The sequence below is a fragment of the Hydra vulgaris genome, chromosome 09, assembly GCF_038396675.1.
Source record: "Hydra vulgaris chromosome 09, alternate assembly HydraT2T_AEP".
In the NCBI taxonomy this organism is placed as follows: domain Eukaryota; kingdom Metazoa; phylum Cnidaria; class Hydrozoa; order Anthoathecata; family Hydridae; genus Hydra; species Hydra vulgaris.
The window spans coordinates 35427025-35449030 of NC_088928.1; positions in this window are offsets into that span (position 1 = coordinate 35427025).

A 22006-nucleotide genomic window follows, 5' to 3' on the forward strand; every position below is an offset into this window, starting at 1 on the left:
ATCAAGATTATAATACAAATGTTAAGATCAAGAGTATACAAATGTTAAGATCAAGAGTATCATACAAATGTTAAGACCAAGAGTATAATTCAAATGTTAAGATCAAGAGTATAATATAAATATCAAGATCAAGAGTATACAAATTTTAAGATCATGAGTATAATACAAATGTTAAGATCAAGAGTATAATACAAATGTTAAGATCAAGATTATATTACAAATGTTAAGATCAAGAGTATAATACAAATGTTAAAATCAGGAGTATAATACAAATATTAAGATCAAGAGTAATCAAAACATAAGTTCAAGTGTATAATTCAAATGTAAAGATAAAGAGTATAATACAAATGTTTAGATCAAGAGTATAATACAAATATTAAGATCAAGAGTATAATAAAAATGTTAAGATCAAGAGTTTAATACAAATGTTAAGATCAAGAATATAATACAAATGTTAAGATCAAGAGTATAATACAAATGTTAAAATCAAGAGTATAATACAAATGTTAAGATTAAGAGTATAATACAAATGTTAAGATCAAGAGTATACAAATGTTAAGATCTAGAGTATAATACAAATGTTAAGATCAAGAGTATCATACAAATGTTAAGATCAAGAGTATACAAATGTTAAGATCAATAGCCTAATACAAATGTTAAGATCAAGAGTATAATACGAATGTAAAGATCAAGAGTATACAAATATTAGGATCAAGAGTATAATAAAAATGTTAAGATCAAGAGTATAATACAAATGTTAAGATCAAGAGTATAATCCAAATGTTAAGATGAAGAGAATAAAAATGTAAAGATCAAGAGTATAATACAAATGTTAAGATCAAGAGTATAATACAAATGTTAAGATCAAAAGTATACAAATGTTAAGATCAAGAGTATAATATAAATGTTAAGATTAAGAGTATAATACAAATGTTAAGATCAAGAGTATAAAAATATTAAGATCAAGAGTATAATACAAATGTTAAGATCAAGCGTATAATACAAATGTTAAGATCAAGAGTATAATACAAATGTTAAGATCAAGAGTATAATACAAATGTTAAGATCAAGAGTATAATACGAATGTTAAAATCAAGAGTATAATACAAATGTTAAGATCAAGAGTATACAAATGTTAAGATCAAGAGTATAATACAAATGTTAAGATCAAGAGTATAATAAAAATATTAAGATCAAGAGTATAATACAAATGTTAAGATCAAGAGTACACAAATGTTAAGATCAAGAGTATACAAATGTTAAGATCAATAGTATAATACAATCGTTAAGGTCAAGAGTATAATAAAATGTTAAGATCAAGAATATACAAATGTTAAGATCACGAGTGTTATACAAATGTTAAGATCAAGAGTATAATACAAATGTTAAGGTCAATAGTATACAAATGTTAAGATCAATAGTATAATACAAATGTTAAGATCAAGAGTATAATATGAATGTTAAGATCAAGAGTATAAAATTATTAAGATCAAGAGTATAATACAAATGTTAAGATCAAGCGTATAATACAAATGTTAAGATCAAGAGTAAACAATGGTTATGATCAAGAGTATAATACAAATGTTAAGATCAAGAGTATAATACAAATGTTAAGATCAAGATTAGGCAAATGTTAAGATCAAGAGTATACAAATGTTAAGATCAAGAGTATAATACAATCGTTAAGATCAAGAGTATAATACAAATGTTAAGATCAAGAGTATACAAATGTTAAGATCAAGACTATTATACAAATGTTAAGATCAAGAGTATGATACAAATGTTAAGATCAAGAGTATAATACAAAAGACAAGATCAAGAGTATACAAATGTTAAGATCAAGGGAATAATAAAAATGTTAAGATCAAGAGTATAATACAAATGTTAAGATCAAGAATATAATACAAATTATAAGATCAAGAGAATAATACAAATGTTAAAATCAAGAGTATAATACAAATGTTAAGGTCAAGAGTATAATACAAATGTTAAGATCAAGAGTATAATACAAATGTTAAGATCAAGAGTTCAATACGAATGTTAAAATCAAGAGTATAATACAAATGTTAAGTTCAAGAGTATACAAATGTTAAGATCAAGAGTATAATACAAATGTTAAGATCAAGAGTATAATACAAATATTAAGATCAAGAGTATAATACAAATGTTAAGATCAAGAGTATAATACAAATGTTAAGATCAAGAGTATAATACAAATGTTAAGATCAAGAGTATAATACAAATATTAAGATCAAGAGTATAATACAAATGTTATGATCAAGAGTATAATACAAATGTTAAGATCAAGAGTATAATACAAATGTTAAAATCAAGAGTATAATACAAATGTTAAAATCAAGAGTATAAAAATGTAAAGATCAAGAGTATAATACAAATGTTAAGATCAAGAGTATAATACAAATGTTAAGATCGAAAGTATTCAAATGTTAAGATCAAGAGTATAATACAAATGTTAAGATCAAGAGTATAATACAAATGTTAAGATCAAGAATATAAAAATATAAAGATAAAGAGTATAATACAAATGTTTAGATTAAGAGTATAATACAAATGTTAAGATCAAGAGTATACAAATGTTAAGATCAAGAGTATAATACAAATGTTAAGATCAAGATTATAATACAAATGTTAAGATCAAGAGTATACAAATGTTAAGATCAAGAGTATCATACAAATGTTAAGACCAAGAGTATAATTCAAATGTTAAGATCAAGAGTATAATATAAATATCAAGATCAAGAGTATACAAATTTTAAGATCATGAGTATAATACAAATGTTAAGATCAAGAGTATAATACAAATGTTAAGATCAAGATTATATTACAAATGTTAAGATCAAGAGTATAATACAAATGTTTAAATCAGGAGTATAATACAAATATTAAGATCAAGAGTAATCAAAACATAAGTTCAAGTGTATAATTCAAATGTAAAGATAAAGAGTATAATACAAATGTTTAGATCAAGAGTATAATACAAATATTAAGATCAAGAGTATAATAAAAATGTTAAGATCAAGAGTTTAATACAAATGTTAAGATCAAGAATATAATACAAATGTTAAGATCAAGAGTATAATACAAATGTTAAAATCAAGAGTATAATACAAATGTTAAGATTAAGAGTATAATACAAATGTTAAGATCAAGAGTATACAAATGTTAAGATCTAGAGTATAATACAAATGTTAAGATCAAGAGTATCATACAAATGTTAAGATCAAGAGTATACAAATGTTAAGATCAATAGCCTAATACAAATGTTAAGATCAAGAGTATAATACGAATGTAAAGATCAAGAGTATACAAATATTAGGATCAAGAGTATAATAAAAATGTTAAGATCAAGAGTATAATACAAATGTTAAGATCAAGAGTATAATCCAAATGTTAAGATGAAGAGAATAAAAATGTAAAGATCAAGAGTATAATACAAATGTTAAGATCAAGAGTATAATACAAATGTTAAGATCAAAAGTATACAAATGTTAAGATCAAGAGTATAATATAAATGTTAAGATTAAGAGTATAATACAAATGTTAAGATCAAGAGTATAAAAATATTAAGATCAAGAGTATAATACAAATGTTAAGATCAAGCGTATAATACAAATGTTAAGATCAAGAGTATAATACAAATGTTAAGATCAAGAGTATAATACAAATGTTAAGATCAAGAGTATAATACGAATGTTAAAATCAAGAGTATAATACAAATGTTAAGATCAAGAGTATACAAATGTTAAGATCAAGAGTATAATACAAATGTTAAGATCAAGAGTATAATAAAAATATTAGGATCAAGAGTATAATACAAATGTTAAGATCAAGAGTACACAAATGTTAAGATCAAGAGTATACAAATGTTAAGATCAATAGTATAATACAATCGTTAAGGTCAAGAGTATAATAAAATGTTAAGATCAAGAATATACAAATGTTAAGATCACGAGTGTTATACAAATGTTAAGATCAAGAGTATAATACAAATGTTAAGGTCAATAGTATACAAATGTTAAGATCAATAGTATAATACAAATGTTAAGATCAAGAGTATAATATGAATGTTAAGATCAAGAGTATAAAATTATTAAGATCAAGAGTATAATACAAATGTTAAGATCAAGCGTATAATACAAATGTTAAGATCAAGAGTAAACAATGGTTATGATCAAGAGTATAATACAAATGTTAAGATCAAGAGTATAATACAAATGTTAAGATCAAGAGTAGGCAAATGTTAAGATCAAGAGTATACAAATGTTAAGATCAAGAGTATAATACAATCGTTAAGATCAAGAGTATAATACAAATGTTAAGATCAAGAGTATACAAATGTTAAGATCAAGACTATTATACAAATGTTAAGATCAAGAGTATGATACAAATGTTAAGATCAAGAGTATAATACAAAAGACAAGATCAAGAGTATACAAATGTTAAGATCAAGAAAATAATAAAAATGTTAAGATCAAGAGTATAATACAAATGTTAAGATCAAGAATATAATACAAATTAAAAGATCAAGAGAATAATACAAATGTTAAAATCAAGAGTATAATACAAATGTTAAGATCAAGAGTATAATACAAATGTTAAGATCAAGAGTATAATACAAATATTAACATCAAGAGTATAATACAAATGTTAAGATCAAGAGTATAATACAAATGTTAAGATCAAGAGTATAATACAAATGTTAAAATCAAGAGTATAATACAAATGTTAAGTTCAAGAGTATACAAATGTTAAGATCAAGAGTATAATACAAATGTTAAGATCAAGAGTATAATACAAATATTAAGATCAAGAGTATAATACAAATGTTAAGATCAAGAGTATAATACAAATGTTAAGATCAAGAGTATAATACAAATGTTAAAATCAAGAGTATAATAAAAATGTTAAGATCAAGAGTAAAAATGTTAAGATCAAGAGTATAATACAAATGTTAAGATCAAGAGTATAATACAAATGTTAAGATCAAGAGTATGATACAAATGTTAAGATCAAGAGTATAATACAAAAGTCACGATCAAGAGTATACAAATGTTAAGATCAAGAGAATAATAAAAATGTTAAGATCAAGAGTATAATACAAATGTTAAGATCAAGAATATAATAAAAATGTTAAGATCAAGAGAATAATACAAATGTTAAAATCAAGAGTATAATACAAATGTTAAGATCAAGAGTATAATACAAATGTTAAGATCAAGAGTATAATACAAATGTTAAGATCAAGAGTATAATACGAATGTTAAAATCAAGAGTATAATACAAATGTTAAGATCAAGAGTATACAAATGTTAAGATCAAGAGTATAATACAAATGTTAAGATCAAGAGTATAATAAAAATATTAAGATCAAGAGTATAATACAAATGTTAAGATAAAGAGTACACAAATGTTAAGATCAAGAGTATACAAATGTTAAGATCAATAGTATAATACAATCGTTAAGGTCAAGAGTATAATAAAATGTTAAGATCAAGAATATACAAATGTTAAGAACACGAGTGTTATACAAATGTTAAGATCAAGAGTATAATACAAATGTTAATGTCAATAGTATACAAATGTTAAGATCAATAGTATAATACAAATGTTAAGATCAAGAGTATAATATGAATGTTAAGATCAAGAGTATAAAATTATTAAGATCAAGAGTATAATACAAATGTTAAGATCAAGCGTATAATACAAATGTTAAGATCAAGAGTAAACAATGGTTATGATCAAGAGTATAATACAAATGTTAAGATCAAGAGTATAATACAAATGTTAAGATCAAGAGTAGGCAAATGTTAAGATCAAGAGTATACAAATGTTAAGATCAAGAGTATAATACAATCGTTAAGATCAAGAGTATAATACCAATGTTAAGATCAAGAGTATAATTCAAAAGACAAGTATAATACGAATGTTAAGATCAAGAGTACACAAATGTTAAGATCAAGAGTATACAAATGTTAAGATCAATAGTATAATACAATCGTTAAGATCAAGAGTATAATAAAATGTTAAGATCAAGAGTATACAAATGATAAGATCACGAGTGTTAAACAAATGTTAAGATCAAGAGTATAATACAAATGTTAAGGTCAATAGTATACAAATGTTAAGATCAAGAGTATAATACAAATGATAAGATCAAGAGTATAATATAAATGTTAAGATCAAGAGTATAAAATTATTAAGATCAAGAGTATAATACAAATGTTAAGATCAAGCGTATAATACAAATGTTAAGATCAAGAGTAAACAATGGTTATGATCAAGAGTATAATACAAATGTTAAGATCAAGAGTATAATACAAATGTTAAGATCAAGAGTAGGCAAATGTTAAGATCAAGAGTATACAAATGTTAAGATCAAGAGTATAATACAATCGTTAAGATCAAGAGTATAATACAAATGTTAAGATCAAGAGTATACAAATGTTAAGATCAAGACTATTATACAAATGTTAAGATCAAGAGTATGATACAAATGTTAAGATAAAAAGTATAATACAAAAGTCAAGATCAAGAGTATACAAATGTTAAGATCAAGAGAATAATAAAAATGTTAAGATCAAGAGTATAATACAAATGTTAAGATCAAGAATATAATACAAATGTTAAGATCAAGAGAATTAAACAAATGTTAAAATCAAGAGTATAATACAAATGTTAAGATTAAGAGTATAATACAAATGTTAAGATCAAGAGTATAATACAAATGTTAAGATCAAGAGTATAATACGAATGTTAAAATTGAGATTATAATACAAATGTTAAGATCAATAGTATACAAATGTTAAGATCAAGAGTATAATACAAATGTTAAGATCAAGAGTATAATACAAATATTAGGATCAAGAGTATAATACAAATGTTAAGATCAAGAGTATAATACAAATGTTAAGATCAAGAGAATAATACAAATGTTAAAATCAAGAGTATAATACAAATGTTAAGATCAAGAGTATAATACAAATGTTAAGATCGAAAGTATTCAAATGTTAAGATCAAGAGTATAATACCAATGTTAAGATCAAGAGTATAATACAAACGTTAAGATCAAGAGTATAAAAGAAATGTTAAGATAAAGAGTATACAAATGTTAAGATCAAGAGTATAATTCAAATGTTAAGATTAAGAGTGCACAATTGTTAAGATCAAGAGTATACAAATGTTAAGATCATGAGTATAATACAAATGTTAAGATCAAGAGTATAATACAAATGTTAAGATCAAGAGTATACAAATGTTAAGATCAAAAGTGAAATTCAAATGTTAAGATCAAGAGTATAAAACAACTGTCAAGATCAAGAGTATACAAATATTAGGATCAAGAGTATAATAAAAATATTAAGATCAATCGTATAATACAAATGTTAAGATTTAGAGTATAATACAAATGTTAAGATCAAGAGTATAATACAAATGTTATGATCAAGAGTATAAAACAAATGTTAAGATCAAGAGTATAATACAAATGTTAATATCAAGAGTATAATAAAAATGTTAAGATCAAGAGTATAATATAAATGTTAAGATCAAGAGTATAATTCAAATGTTAAGATTAGGAGTATAAAAATATTAAGATCAAGAGTATAATACAAATGTTAAGATCAAGCGTATAATACAAATGTTAAGATCAAGAGTATACAAATTTAAGATCAAGAGTATAAGACAAATGTTAAGATCAAGAGAATAATTCAAATGTTAAGATCAAGAGTGCACAAATGTTAAGATCAAGAGTATACAAATGTTAAGATCAAGAGTATAATACAATCGTTAAGATCAAGAGTATAATACAAATGTTAAGATCAAGAGTATACAAATGTTAAGATCAAGAGTATTATACAAATGTTATGATCAAGAGTATGATACAAATGTTAAGATCAAGAGTATAATACAAAAGTCAAGATCAAGAGTATACAAATGTTAAGATCAAGAGAATAATAAAAATGTTAAGATCAAGAGTATAATACAAATGTTAATATCAAGAATATAATACAAATTTAAAGATCAAGAGAATAATACAAATGTTAAAATCAAGAGTATAATACAAATGTTAAGATCAAGAGTATAATACAAATGTTAAGATCAAGATAATAATACAAATGTTAAGATCAAGAGTATAAAAATATTAAGATCAAGAGTATAATACAAATGTTTAGATCAAGCGTATAATACAAATGTTAAGATCAATAGTATACAAATGTTAAGATCAAGTGTATAATTTAATCGTTAAGATCAAGAGTATAATACAAATGTTAAGATCAAGAGTATAGAAATGTTAAGATCAAGAGTATAATACAAATGTTAAGATCAAGAGTATAATACAAATGTAAGGATCAAGAGTATAATACAAAAGTCAAGATCAAGAGTATACAAATGTTAAGATCAAGAGAATAATAAAAATGTTAAGATCAAGAGTTTAATACAAATGTTAAGATCAAGAATATAATACAAATGTTAAGATCAAGAGTAAAATACAAATGTTAAAATAAAGAGTATAATACAAATGTTAAGATCAAGAGTATAATACAAATGTTAAGATCAAGAGTATACAAATGTTAAGATCATGAGTATAATACGAATGTTAAGATCAAGAGTATAATACAAATGTTAAGATCAAGATTATACAAATGTTAAGATCAAGAGTATAATACAAATGTTAAGATCAAGAGTATAATACAAATATTAAGATCAAGAGTATAATACAAATGTTATGATCAAGAGTATAATACAAATGTTAAGATCAAGAGTATAATACAAATGTTAAAATCAAGAGTATAAAAATGTAAAGATCAAGAGTATAATACAAATGTTAAGATCAAGAGTATAATACAAATGTTAAGATCGAAAGTATTCAAATGTTAAGATCAAGAGTATAATACAAATGTTTAGATCAAGAGTATAATACAAATGTTAAGATCAAGAGTATACAAATGTTAAGATCAAGAGTATAATACAAATGTTAAGATCAAGATTATAATACAAATGTTAAGATCAAGAGTATACAAATGTTAAGACCAAGAGTATAATTCCTATGTTAAGATCAAGAGTATAATATAAATATCAAGATCAAGAGTATACAAATTTTAAGATCATGAGTATAATACAAATGTTAAGATCAAGAGTATAATACAAATGTTAAGATCAAGATTATATTACAAATGTTAAGATCAAGAGTATAATACAAATGTTAAAATCAGGAGTATAATACAAATATTAAGATCAAGAGTAATCAAACATAAGTTCAAGTGTATAATTCAAATGTTAAGATAAAGAGTATAATACAAATGTTTAGATCAAGAGTATAATACAAATATTAAGATCAAGAGTATAATGAAAATGTTAAGATCAAGAGTTTAATACAAATGTTAAGATCAAGAAGATAATACAAATGTTAAGATCAAGAGTATACAAATGTTAAGATCTAGAGTATAATACAAATGTTAAGATCAAGAGTATCATACAAATGTTAAGATCAAGAGTATACAAATGTTAAGATCAAAAGCGTAATACAAATGTTAAGATCAAGAGTATAATACGAATGTCAAGATCAAGAGTATACAAATATTAGGATCAAGAGTATAATAAAAATGTTAAGATCAAGAGTATAATACAAATGTTAAGATCAAGATTATAATCCAAATGTTAAGATGAAGAGCATAAAAATATAAAGATCAAGAGTATAATACAAATGTTAAGATTAAGAGTATAATACAAATGTTAAGATCAAAAGTATACAAATGTTAAGATCAAGAGTATAATATAAATGTTAAGATTAAGAGTATAATACAAATGTTAAGATCAAGAGTATAAAAATATAAGGATCAAGAGTATAATACAAATGTTAAGATCAAGCGTATAATACAAATGTTAAGATCAAGAGTATAATACAAATGTTAAGATAAAGAGTATAATACAAATGTTAAGATCAAGAGTATAATACGAATGTTAAAATCAAGAGTATAATACAAATGTTAAGATCAAGAGTATACAAATCTTAAGATCAAGAGTATAATACAAATGTTAAGATCAAGAGTATAATACAAATATTAAGATCAAGAGTATAATACAAATGTTAAGATCAAGAGTACACAAATGTTAAGATCAAGAGTATACAAATGTTAAGATCAATAGTATAATACAATCGTTAATGTCAAGAGTTTAATAAAATGTTAAGATCAAGAGTATACAAATGTTAAGATCACGAGTGTTATACAAATGTTAAGATCAAGAGTATAATACAAATGTTAAGGTCAATAGTATACAAATATTAGGATCAAAAGTATAATACAAATGTTAAGATCAAGAGTATAATATGAATGTTAAGATCAAGAGTATAAAATTATTAAGATCAAGAGTATAATACAAATGTTAAGATCAAGCGTATAATACAAATGTTAAGATCAAGAGTAAACAATGGTTATGATCAAGAGTATAAAAGAAATGTTAAGATCAAGAGTATAATACAAATGTTAAGATCAAGAGTAGGCAAATGTTAAGATCAAGAGTATACAAATGTTAAGATCAAGAGTATAATACAAATGTTAAGATCAAGAGTATAATACAAATGTTAAGATCAAGAGTATAATACAAATGTTAAGATCAAGAGTATAATACAAATGTTAAGATCAAGAGTATAAAAATGTTAAGATCAAGAGTATAATACAAATGTTAAGATCAAGAGTATAATACAAATGTTAAGATCAAAAGTATACAAATGTTAAGATCAAGAGTATAATACAAAAGCTAAGATCAAGAGTATAATACAAATGTTAAGATCAAGATTATAAAAATATTAAGATCAAGAGTATAATACAAATGTTAAGATCAAGAGTATAATACAAATGTTAAGATCAAGAGTATACAAATGTTAAGATCAAGAGTATAATACAAATGTTAAGATCAAGAGTATAATATAAATATCAAGATCAAGAGTATACAAATGTTAAGATCATGAGTATAATACAAATGTTAAGATCAAGAGTATAATACAAATGTTAAGATCAAGAATATAATACAAATGTTAAGATCAAGAGTAAAATTCAAATGTTAAAATCAGGAGTATAATACAAATATTAAGATCAAGAGTAATCAAAAAATAAGTTCAAGAGTATAATTCAAATGTTAAGATAAAGAGTATAATACAAATGTTAAGATCAAGAGAACAATACAAATATTAAGATCAAGAGTATAATACAAATGTTAAAATCAAGAGTATAATACAAATGTTTAGATCAAGAGTATAATACAAATGTTAAAATCAAGAGTATAAAAATGTTAAGATCAAGAGTATAATACAAATGTTAAGATCAAGAGTATAATACAAAGGTTAAGATCAAGAGTTAAATACAAATGTTAAGATCAAGAGTATAATACAAATGTTAAGATCAAGAGTATAAAAATGTTAAGATCAAGAGTATAATACAAATGTTAAGATCAAGAGTATAATACAAATGTTAAGATCGAAAGAATACAAATGTTAAGATCAAGAGTATAATATAAATGTTAAGATCAAGAGTATAATACAAATGTTAAGATCAAGAGTATAAAAATATTAAGATCATGAGTATAATACAAATGTTAAGATCAAGAGTATAATACAAATGTTAAGATCAAGAGTATACAAATGTTAAGATCAAGAGTATAATACAAATGTTAAGATCAAAAGTATACAAATGTTAAGATCAAGAGTATAATATAAATGTTAAGATTAAGAGTATAATACAAATGTTAAGATCAAGAGTATAAAAATATTAAGATCAAGAGTATAATACAAATGTTAAGATCAAGCGTATAATACAAATGTTAAGATCAAGAGTATAATACAAATGTTAAGATCAAGAGTATAATACAAATGTTAAGATCAAGAGTATAATACGAATGTTAAAATCAAGAGTATAATACAAATGTTAAGATCAAGAGTATACAAATGTTAAGATCAAGAGTATAATACAAATGTTAAGATCAAGAGTATAATACAAATATTAAGATCAAGAGTATAATACAAATGTTAAGATCAAGAGTACACAAATGTTAAGATCAAGAGTATACAAATGTTAAGATCAATAGTATAATACAATCGTTAAGGTCAAGAGTTTAATAAAATGTTAAGATCAAGAGTATACAAATGTTAAGATCACGAGTGTTATACAAATGTTAAGATCAAGAGTATAATACAAATGTTAAGGTCAATAGTATACAAATATTAAGATCAAAAGTATAATACAAATGTTAAGATCAAGAGTATAATATGAATGTTAAGATCAAGAGTATAAAATTATTAAGATCAAGAGTATAATACAAATGTTAAGATCAAGCGTATAATACAAATGTTAAGATCAAGAGTAAACAATGGTTATGATCAAAAGTATAATACAAATGTTAAGATCAAGAGTATAATACAAATGTTAAGATCAAGAGTAGGCAAATGTTAAGATCAAGAGTATACAAATGTTAAGATCAAGAGTATAATACAAATGTTAAGATCAAGAGTATAATACAAATGTTAAGATCAAGAGTATAATACAAATGTTAAGATCAAGAGTATAATACAAATGTTAAGATCAAGAGTATAAAAATGTTAAGATCAAGAGTATAATACAAATGTTAAGATCAAGAGTATAATACAAATGTTAAGATCAAAAGTATACAAATGTTAAGATCAAGAGTATAATACAAAAGCTAAGATCAAGAAAATAATACAAATGTTAAGATCAAGATTATAAAAATATTAAGATCAAGAGTATAATACAAATGTTAAGATCAAGAGTATAATACAAATGTTAAGATCAAGAGTATAATATAAATATCAAGATCAAGAGTATACAAATGTTAAGATCATGAGTATAATACAAATGTTAAGATCAAGAGTATAATACAAATGTTAAGATCAAGAATATAATACAAATGTTAAGATCAAGAGTAAAATACAAATGTTAAAATCAGGAGTATAATACAAATATTAAGATCAAGAGTAATCAAAAAATAAGTTCAAGAGTATAATTCAAATGTTAAGATAAAGAGTATAATACAAATGTTAAGATCAAGAGAATAATACAAATATTAAGATCAAGAGTATAATACAAATGTTAAGATCAAGAGTATAATACAAATGTTTAGATCAAGAGTATAATACAAATGTTAAGATCAAGAGTATAAAAATGTTAAGATCAAGAGTATAATACAAATGTTAAGATCAAGAGTATAATACAAAGGTTAAGATCAAGAGTTAAATACAAATGTTAAGATCAAGAGTATAATACAAATGTTAAGATCAAGAGTATAAAAATGTTAAGATCAAGAGTATAATACAAATGTTAAGATCAAGAGTATAATACAAATGTTAAGATCGAAAGAATACAAATGTTAAGATCAAGAGTATAATATAAATGTTAAGATCAAGAGTATAATACAAATGTTAAGATCAAGAGTATAAAAATATTAAGATCATGAGTATAATACAAATGTTAAGATCAAGAGTATAATACAAATGTTAAGATCAAGAGTATACAAATGTTAAGATCAAGAGTATAATACAAATGTTAAGATCAAGAGTATAATACAGATGTAAAGATCAAGAGTACACAAATGTTAAAATCAAGAGTATACAAATGTTAAGATCAAGAGTATAATACAATCGTTAAGATCAAGATTATATTACAAATGTTAAGATCAAGAGTATACAAATGTTAAGATCAAGAATATAATACAAATGTTAAGATCAAGAGTATAATACAAATGTTAAGATCAAGAGTATAATACAAAAGTCAAGATCAAGAGTATTCAAATGTTAAGATCAAGAGTATAATAAAAATGTTAAGATCAAAAGTATAATACAAATGTTAAGATCAAGAATATAATACAAATGTTAAGATCAAGAGTATAATACAAATGAAAAAATCAAGAGTATAATACAAATGTTAAGATCAAGAGTATAATACAAATGTTAAGATCAAGAGTATACAAATGTTAAGATCAAGAGTATAATACGAATGTTAAGATCAAGAGTATAATACAAATGTTAAGATCAAGAGTATACAAATGTTAAGATCAAGAGTATAATAGAAATGTTAAGATCTAGAGTATAATACAAATGTTAAGATCAAGAGTATAATATAAATGTTAAGATCAAGAGTATAATACAAAAGTTAAGATCAAGAGTATAAAAATGTTAAGATCAAGAGTATAATACAAGTGTTAAGATCAAGAGTATAATACAAATGTTAAGATCGAAAGTATACAAATGTTAAGATCAAGAGTAAAATACAAATGTTAAGATCAAGAGTATAATACAAATGTTAAAATCAAGAGTATAATACAAATGTTAAGATCAAGAGTATAATACAAATGTTAAGATCAAGAGTATAATACAAATGTAAATATCAAGAGTATAATAAAAATGTTAAGATTAAGAGTATACAAATGTTAAGATCAAGAGTATAATACAAATGTTAAGATCAAGAGTATAATACAAATGTTAAGATCAAGAGTACACTAATGTTAAGATCAAGAGTATACAAATGTTAAGATTAAGAGTATAATACAAATGTTAAGATCAAGAGTATAATACAAATGTTAGGATCAAGAGTATACAAATGTTAAGATCAAAAGTGTAATACAAATGTTAAGATCAAGAGTATAATACAAATGTCAAGATCAAGAGTATACAAATATTAGGATCAAGAGTATAATAAAAATGTTAAGATCAAGAGTATATTACAAATGTTAAGATCAAGAGTATAATACATATGTTAAGATCAAGAGTATAATACAAATGTTAAGATCAAGAGTATAATACAAATGTTAATATCAAGAGTATAATACAAATGTTAAGATCAAGAGTATAATACAAATGTTAAGATCAATAGTATAATACAAATGTTAAGATCAAGAGTATAATACAAATGTTAAGATCAAGAGTATAAAAATGTTAAGATCAAGAGTATAATACAAATGTTAAGATCAAGAGTATAATACAAATGTTAAGATCGAAAGTATACAAATGTTAAGATCAAGAGTAAAATACAAATGATAAGATCAAGAGTATAATACAAATGTTAAGATCAAGAGTATAATACAAAAGTTAAGATCAAGAGTATAAAAATGTTAAGATCAAGAGTATAATACAAGTGTTAAGATCAAGAGTATAATACAAATGTTAAGATCGAAAGTATACAAATGTTAAGATCAAGAGTAAAATACAAATGTTAAGATCAAAAGTATAATTCAAATGTTTAGATCAAGAGTATAATACAAATGTTATGATCAAGAGTACACAAATGTTAAGATCAACTGTATACAAATGTTAAGATTAAAAGTATAATACAAATGTTAAGATCAAGAGTATAATACAAATGTTAAGATCAAGAGTATACAAATGTTAAGATCATAAGTGCAATACAAATGTTAAGATCAAGAGTATAATACAAATGTTAAGATCAAGAGTATACAAATATTAGGATCAAGAGTATAATAAAAATGTTAAGATCAAGAGTATAATACAAATGTTAAGATCAAGAGTACAATACATATGTTAAGATCAAGAGTATAATACAAATGTTAAGATCAAGAGTATAATACAAATGTTAAGATCAAGAGTATAAAAATGTTAAGATCAAGAGTATAATACAAATGTTAAGATCAAGAGTATAATACAAATGTTAAGATCGAAAGTATACAAATGTTAAGATCAAGAGTAAAATACAAATGTTAAGATCAAGAGTATAATACAAATGTTAAGATAAAGAGTATAATACAAAAGTTAAGATCAAGAGTATAAAAATGTTAAGATCAAGAGTATATTACAAGTGTTAAGATCAAGAGTATAATACAAATGTTAAGATCGAAAGTATACAAATGTTAAGATCAAGAGTAAAATACAAATGTTAAGATCAAGAGTATAATACAAATGTTAAGATCAAGAGTATAATACAAATGTTATGATCAAGAGTACACAAATGTTAAGATCAACAGTATACAAATGTTAAGATTAAAAGTATAATACAAATGTTAAGATCAAGAGTATAATACAAATGTTAAGATCAAGAGTATACAAATGTTAAGATCATAAGTGCAATACAAATGTTAAGATCAAGAGTATAATACAAATGTTAAGATCAAGAGTATACAAATATTAGGATCAAGAGTATAATAAAAATGTTAAGATCAAGAGTATAATACAAATGTTAAGATCAAGAGTATAATACATATGTTAAGATCAAGAGTATAATACAAATGTTAAGATCAAGAGTATAATACAAATGTTAAGATCAAGAGTATAATACAAATGTTAAGATCAAGAGTATAATACAAATGTTAAGATCAAGAGTATAATACGAATGTTAAGATCAAGAGTATAAAAATGTTAAGATCAACAGTATAATACAAATGTTAAGATCAAGAGTATAATACAAATGTTAAGATCGAAAGTATACAAATGTAAAGATCAAGAGTATAATACAAATGTTAAGATCAAGAGTATAATACAAATGTTAAGACCAAGAGTATAAAAATATTAAGAACAAGAGTATAATACAAATGTTAAGATCAAGCGTATAATACAAATGTTAAGATCAAGAGTATACAAATGTTAAGATCAAGAGTATAATACAAATGTTTAGATCAAGAGTATAATACAAATGTTAAGATCAAGATTACACAAATGTTAAGATCAAGAGTATACAAATATTAAGATCAAGAGTATAATACAATCGTTAAGATCAAGAGTATAATTCAAATGTTAAGATCAAGATTATACAAATGTTAAGATCAAGAGTGTAATACAAATGTTAAGATCAAGAGTATAATACAAATGTTCAGATCAAGAGTATAATACAAATGTTAAGATCAAGAGTTTAAAAATGTTAAGATCAAGAGTATAATACAAATGTTAAGATCAAGAGTATAATACAAATGTTAAGATCAAGAGTTAAATACAAATGTTAAGATCAAGAGTATAATACAAATGTTAAGATCAAGAGTATAAAAATGTTAAGATCAAGAGTATAATACAAATGTTAAGATCAAGAGTATAATACAAATGTTAAGATCGAAAGTATACAAATGTTAAGATCAAGAGTAAAATACAAATGTTAAGATCAAGAGTATAATACAAATGTTAAGATCAAGAGTATAATACAAAAGTTAAGATCAAGAGTATAAAAATGTTAAGATCAAGAGTATAATACAAGTGTTAAGATCAAGAGTATAATACAAATGTTAAGATCGAAAGTATACAAATGTTAAGATCAAGAGTAAAATACAAATGTTAAGATCAAGAGTATACAAATGTTAAGATCAAGAGTATAATACAAATGTTAAGATCAAGAGTATAATACAGATGTAAAGATCAAGAGTACACAAATGTTAAAATCAAGAGTATACAAATGTTAAGATCAAGAGTATAATACAATCGTTAAGATCAAGATTATATTACAAATGTTAAGATCAAGAGTATACAAATGTTAAGATCAAGAATATAATACAAATGTTAAGATCAAGAGTATAATACAAATGTTAAGATCAAGAGTATAATACAAAAGTCAAGATCAAGAGTATTCAAATGTTAAGATCAAGAGTATAATAAAAATGTTAAGATCAAAAGTATAATACAAATGTTAAGATCAAGAATATAATACAAATGTTAAGATCAAGAGTATAATACAAATGAAAAAATCAAGAGTATAATACAAATGTTAAGATCAAGAGTATAATACAAATGTTAAGATCAAGAGTATACAAATGTTAAGATCAAGAGTATAATACGAATGTTAAGATCAAGAGTATAATACAAATGTTAAGATCAAGAGTATACAAATGTTAAGATCAAGAGTATAATAGAAATGTTAAGATCTAGAGTATAATACAAATGTTAAGATCAAGAGTATAATATAAATGTTAAGATCAAGAGTATAATACAAAAGTTAAGATCAAGAGTATAAAAATGTTAAGATCAAGAGTATAATACAAGTGTTAAGATCAAGAGTATAATACAAATGTTAAGATCGAAAGTATACAAATGTTAAGATCAAGAGTAAAATACAAATGTTAAGATCAAGAGTATAATACAAATGTTAAAATCAAGAGTATAATACAAATGTTAAGATCAAGAGTATAATACAAATGTTAAGATCAAGAGTATAATACAAATGTAAATATCAAGAGTATAATAAAAATGTTAAGATTAAGAGTATACAAATGTTAAGATCAAGAGTATAATACAAATGTTAAGATCAAGAGTATAATACAAATGTTAAGATCAAGAGTACACTAATGTTAAGATCAAGAGTATACAAATGTTAAGATTAAGAGTATAATACAAATGTTAAGATCAAGAGTATAATACAAATGTTAAGATCAAGAGTATACAAATGTTAAGATCAAAAGTGTAATACAAATGTTAAGATCAAGAGTATAATACAAATGTCAAGATCAAGAGTATACAAATATTAGGATCAAGAGTATAATAAAAATGTTAAGATCAAGAGTATATTACAAATGTTAAGATCAAGAGTATAATACATATGTTAAGATCAAGAGTATAATACAAATGTTAAGATCAAGAGTATAATACAAATGTTAATATCAAGAGTATAATACAAATGTTAAGATCAAGAGTATAATACAAATGTTAAGATCAATAGTATAATACAAATGTTAAGATCAAGAGTATAATACAAATGTTAAGATCAAGAGTATAAAAATGTTAAGATCAAGAGTATAATACAAATGTTAAGATCAAGAGTATAATACAAATGTTAAGATCGAAAGTATACAAATGTTAAGATCAAGAGTAAAATACAAATGTTAAGATCAAGAGTATAATACAAATGTTAAGATCAAGAGTATAATACAAAAGTTAAGATCAAGAGTATAAAAATGTTAAGATCAAGAGTATAATACAAGTGTTAAGATCAAGAGTATAATACAAATGTTAAGATCGAAAGTATACAAATGTTAAGATCAAGAGTAAAATACAAATGTTAAGATCAAAAGTATAATTCAAATGTTTAGATCAAGAGTATAATACAAATGTTATGATCAAGAGTACACAAATGTTAAGATCAACTGTATACAAATGTTAAGATTAAAAGTATAATACAAATGTTAAGATCAAGAGTATAATACAAATGTTAAGATCAAGAGTATACAAATGTTAAGATCATAAGTGCAATACAAATGTTAAGATCAAGAGTATAATACAAATGTTAAGATCAAGAGTATACAAATATTAGGATCAAGAGTATAATAAAAATGTTAAGATCAAGAGTATAATACAAATGTTAAGATCAAGAGTACAATACATATGTTAAGATCAAGAGTATAATACAAATGTTAAGATCAAGAGTATAATACAAATGTTAAGATCAAGAGTATAAAAATGTTAAGATCAAGAGTATAATACAAATGTTAAGATCAAGAGTATAATACAAATGTTAAGATCGAAAGTATACAAATGTTAAGATCAAGAGTAAAATACAAATGTTAAGATCAAGAGTATAATACAAATGTTAAGATAAAGAGTATAATACAAAAGTTAAGATCAAGAGTATAAAAATGTTAAGATCAAGAGTATATTACAAGTGTTAAGATCAAGAGTATAATACAAATGTTAAGATCGAAAGTATACAAATGTTAAGATCAAGAGTAAAATACAAATGTTAAGATCAAGAGTATAATACAAATGTTAAGATCAAGAGTATAATACAAATGTTATGATCAAGAGTACACAAATGTTAAGATCAACAGTATACAAATGTTAAGATTAAAAGTATAATACAAATGTTAAGATCAAGAGTATAATACAAATGTTAAGATCAAGAGTATACAAATGTTAAGATCATAAGTGCAATACAAATGTTAAGATCAAGAGTATAATACAAATGTTAAGATCAAGAGTATACAAATATTAGGATCAAGAGTATAATAAAAATGTTAAGATCAAGAGTATAATACAAATGTTAAGATCAAGAGTATAATACATATGTTAAGATCAAGAGTATAATACAAATGTTAAGATCAAGAGTATAATACAAATGTTAAGATCAAGAGTATAATACAAATGTTAAGATCAAGAGTATAATACAAATGTTAAGATCAAGAGTATAATACGAATGTTAAGATCAAGAGTATAAAAATGTTAAGATCAACAGTATAATACAAATGTTAAGATCAAGAGTATAATACAAATGTTAAGATCGAAAGTATACAAATGTAAAGATCAAGAGTATAATACAAATGTTAAGATCAAGAGTATAATACAAATGTTAAGACCAAGAGTATAAAAATATTAAGAACAAGAGTATAATACAAATGTTAAGATCAAGCGTATAATACAAATGTTAAGATCAAGAGTATACAAATGTTAAGATCAAGAGTATAATACAAATGTTTAGATCAAGAGTATAATACAAATGTTAAGATCAAGAGTACACAAATGTTAAGATCAAGAGTATACAAATATTAAGATCAAGAGTATAATACAATCGTTAAGATCAAGAGTATAATTCAAATGTTAAGATCAAGATTATACAAATGTTAAGATCAAGAGTGTAATACAAATGTTAAGATCAAGAGTATAATACAAATGTTCAGATCAAGAGTATAATACAAATGTTAAGATCAAGAGTTTAAAAATGTTAAGATCAAGAGTATAATACAAATGTTAAGATCAAGAGTATAATACAAATGTTAAGATCAAGAGTTAAATACAAATGTTAAGATCAAGAGTATAATACAAATGTTAAGATCAAGAGTATGAAAATGTTAAGATCAAGAGTATAATACAAATGTTAAGATCAAGAGTATAATACAAATGTTAAGATCGAAAGTATACAAATGTTAAGATCAAGAGTAAAATACAAATGTTAAGATCAAGAGTATAATACAAATGTTAAGATCAAGAGTATAATACAAAAGTTAAGATCAAGAGTATAAAAATGTTAAGATCAAGAGTATAATACAAGTGTTAAGATCAAGAGTATAATACAAATGTTAAGATCGAAAGTATACAAATGTTAAGATCAAGAGTAAAATACAAATGTTAAGATCAAAAGTATAATTCAAATGTTTAGATCAAGAGTATAATACAAATGTTATGATCAAGAGTACACAAATGTTAAGATCAACTGTATACAAATGTTAAGATTAAAAGTATAATACAAATGTTAAGATCAAGAGTATAATACAAATGTTAAGATCAAGAGTATACAAATGTTAAGATCATAAGTGCAATACAAATGTTAAGATCAAGAGTATAATACAAATGTTAAGATCAAGAGTATACAAATATTAGGATCAAGAGTATAATAAAAATGTTAAGATCAAGAGTATAATACAAATGTTAAGATCAAGAGTACAATACATATGTTAAGATCAAGAGTATAATACAAATGTTAAGATCAAGAGTATAATACAAATGTTAAGATCAAGAGTATAAAAATGTTAAGATCAAGAGTATAATACAAATGTTAAGATCAAGAGTATAATACAAATGTTAAGATCGAAAGTATACAAATGTTAAGATCAAGAGTAAAATACAAATGTTAAGATCAAGAGTATAATACAAATGTTAAGATAAAGAGTATAATACAAAAGTTAAGATCAAGAGTATAAAAATGTTAAGATCAAGAGTATATTACAAGTGTTAAGATCAAGAGTATAATACAAATGTTAAGATCGAAAGTATACAAATGTTAAGATCAAGAGTAAAATACAAATGTTAAGATCAAGAGTATAATACAAATGTTATGATCAAGAGTACACAAATGTTAAGATCAACAGTATACAAATGTTAAGATTAAAAGTATAATACAAATGTTAAGATCAAGAGTATAATACAAATGTTAAGATCAAGAGTATACAAATGTTAAGATCATAAGTGCAATACAAATGTTAAGATCAAGAGTATAATACAAATGTTAAGATCAAGAGTATACAAATATTAGGATCAAGAGTATAATAAAAATGTTAAGAT